This window comes from Tupaia chinensis, unplaced genomic scaffold, assembly GCF_000334495.1.
Source record: "Tupaia chinensis unplaced genomic scaffold, TupChi_1.0 Scaffold000687_1, whole genome shotgun sequence".
In the NCBI taxonomy this organism is placed as follows: Eukaryota; Metazoa; Chordata; class Mammalia; order Scandentia; family Tupaiidae; genus Tupaia; species Tupaia belangeri.
In genome coordinates, this window is record NW_006160210.1 from 27,464 (window position 1) to 30,683 (window position 3,220).

Genomic DNA, 3,220 nt, shown 5'->3' on the forward strand with positions numbered 1-3,220 from the left:
GTCAGCAGGTGTCTCCATCCCAAGTGCTATATCTCAGTTGTAGGTAAGTTCACAAACTAATTAGGATCATGCTGGATGATTGGTTATTAACTTACTTGAATAATTTGGTATTCATTGTTTAAGAAAATTAGCATGAGATAACACTAGAATAGCATACAAATATTTATTAATGAAGTTAGTATTAACCTACGCAAGTACTGTGTTTATTTGCTTCTTTCAAGATTTCACTTAAAATGAGAAGTAGGATACAGGGGGGGGGCAGTGATACAAAAATGCATGTCACAAAGAAGCAACTCAAAGCAAAACAGGCCATGATTTCCTGTATTTCTAGAGATTTGATTGAAGAGTTGATAGGGCTTTTGGTTAACTTTGTCTCAGCACCATTAGTTTCTTGGTGATTTCCTCTGTGGGATTAAATAATCTGAATTGTAATCACGCTTAACCTAGAGTCTCAGGATTCTAATGATTTCCTAGTGATGCAATGGTGTTTTGACTAGGTCAGATTATACTTTCTGTATTTTTGTATTCACTGTTTCTACACCCTTCTTTCTTTTCTTTCTTTTCTTTTTTAAGAGTTACTTTCCCCAATAGGGTTTATATGCTATCCAGAGAAAGAGAGACAGAGACAGTGATAAGGAAAGTGAGAAATCATCCCCCAGAAGGGATGGCCATGCCACAATTCTTTCTCCTCCATTCTCCTCCGAGGATCTTGGGCATGCATGCACATGCACCTGGAGTGATTTTTAAGCCACCATGTCTGGGACTTGAACTGTTGACATTCATGTGGGAGTCCAGCTTGCCCCATATGTACCCTATTGCCACACTAGACTAAGATCTCCCTCAGGATGGCTATCATTTATGTTTGTCTATCACTAGAATATAGAATCTGATTATTATAGAGAAAATTCATTAAATATTTAAGAAAAAATAAGTAGCATGATACAAGTTCATCCTTGGTTATATACATCAACATATAACGTTATGCCTATTATCATTTATAATTAATAACATAATATTTAAATGATTATTTGTTGTATTTTTAATGTTTTTGTGCACAAAAGCACACACATACTCTAAAGACCAATTACATTTTTATAATAGTTTTCTCTTTATTCTAAAGTGCAGTCTTCTTTCTGTAGACTCATTTTATATTAATGGATGTACACTAATAAATATTCAAAAAATCATAAAAAGACCAAATCACACAAGAAGTCTTTCATATTTGCTGTTCAGAATCTCTCTACTCAAAGGTATGCATATTTTAGAAGTGAATTATAGCCACATTAGTCATTGGAAAATGATGACTGCTTGACAATTACTGGACAGAAGTACCAGTTTTGGGTCCCAGAAGGATGAAATATCTTCAAGCCAACCTAGAGAAATAATGACCATTTGAAATAACGTATGCTCAGTTTCCATTTGCCCACCTCTGAATATACTATTAATTTGTGGTTAACAGGCTATTATAGAAAAGAACAAAGTAATATTCAGCAGGTGTTAGTGCTGTGTGCACATGATAAGCATCAGGGCAACACCAGGTTTGTCTAACTCCAGACAAATTGGTTTCTTGCCAAGTATTACAAGATGATTCAAACATGGAGGGAAACAACATGCACTGTAAGTTACTGACCCTGCAGTAGACATCTACATTTACTCTCTGGAACATCTACATCTATACCTGGAAATTCATATCTATCTCTATCTTTATATATATATATAAATCTCTCTCTCTCTCTCTCTCTCTCTCTCTATATCCTTATCTATGGCTTATCTATGGAAATAGCTATCTGTGTCTGTGTGTAGACCCCAGTACATAAATATTTCTACAGGGTTTCTTTAAAATTGGGATGTTCTAAATAAGAATCAGCTAGCCTGGATGTTCCGCATTTTGCTTTTTTATAAAAATAATTTTTTAATGTTTCATTGAAAAGGAAAAATGGATCATCCTACAAGCAACAGCAGTTGAAAAACATTTGGATCATCCTACAAGCAACAGCAGTTGATAAACATTTATATTATATTCATTAATATTGTTGAGCATTGTAAGTGACAACTAAGTCTGTATGACTTCTGTCAGACTACATTACTAATTTATTTGTTTAACAAACATTAAGAGAATGTAAGCGGTGTTGAAGACTGTTAACTGCTGTGTGGTAGGGGAGCTTTGGATGATGGTGCCATAGTTTCCTCTTTCCTCTCATTTGTAAAACAGAAACAATAAGAGTTTCATCCTAAGGAAGATGTAATGAGCTAATAACACATGGAAAGTGCTGAGGGTGTATTAAATTATTGATACCCTAATAAACTATTTTTTTAAGTGTCCAAAGATCAGGTGTGGTTAAATCTTCTTATGCAAAACTGAGATTGTAGCCAAATTATATTTATTAGTTTATTAGATACTAATTTGGGAGGAGGAAGAAAGGCAGGTATTTACTAAGGGTGAATTTTATTTTATATTTTATTTATTTATTTATTTATTTATTTATAATTTTTGTTTGTTTTTTGCTTTTTTTTTTTGCTATTGGTCCCATGTGCTTACCAGAGAGAGACAGAGAGAAACAGAGAGGCAGGGAGAGTGAGAAATCTTCTTCAGGGGGATGGTGGGCCACAATTCCTTCTTCATTCTCCTCTTAGAATTTTGGCTATGCATGTACATATGCCTGGCTTGATTTTCAAGTTTGAGTCCAGATTTCAAGTGTTCGAAGTGGAAAACTTCCCAGCTGTGTGGGAATCCAGCCACCATGCCACCAGCTGGCCCCACTAAGAGTTAAACATTTTTATGTAGAATAATATTTGATAAACATTGTCTTTTGCTCTTGTCAAGGGTTTTTTTTCTTTTTCCTTTCTGTAGGAAAGATAAACATGAGAATTTTGCCAGCTGGCCCCACTAAGAGTTAAACATTTTTATGTAGAATAATATTTGATAAACATTGTCTTTTGCTCTTGTCAAGGGTTTTTTTTCTTTTTCCTTTCTGTAGGAAAGATAAACATGAGAATTTTGAAGATTTTTAACTTAAGCTTTTTTTTTTTTTTTATTTTTTTTTTTCCCCTTTTCATGTTTTTTTTTTTTTGATTTAGTGTCTCCCCCTGTCAATGAGCTTTTCTGTTACTCAAGTTCTAGAAAGTGTTACATACCTTGGACATAACCTCATAGTACTGTTTACAAATTTGAGGATCTGAGGATTTGTAAGAAACAGTTAACTACCAGTGTAGTTTGCTT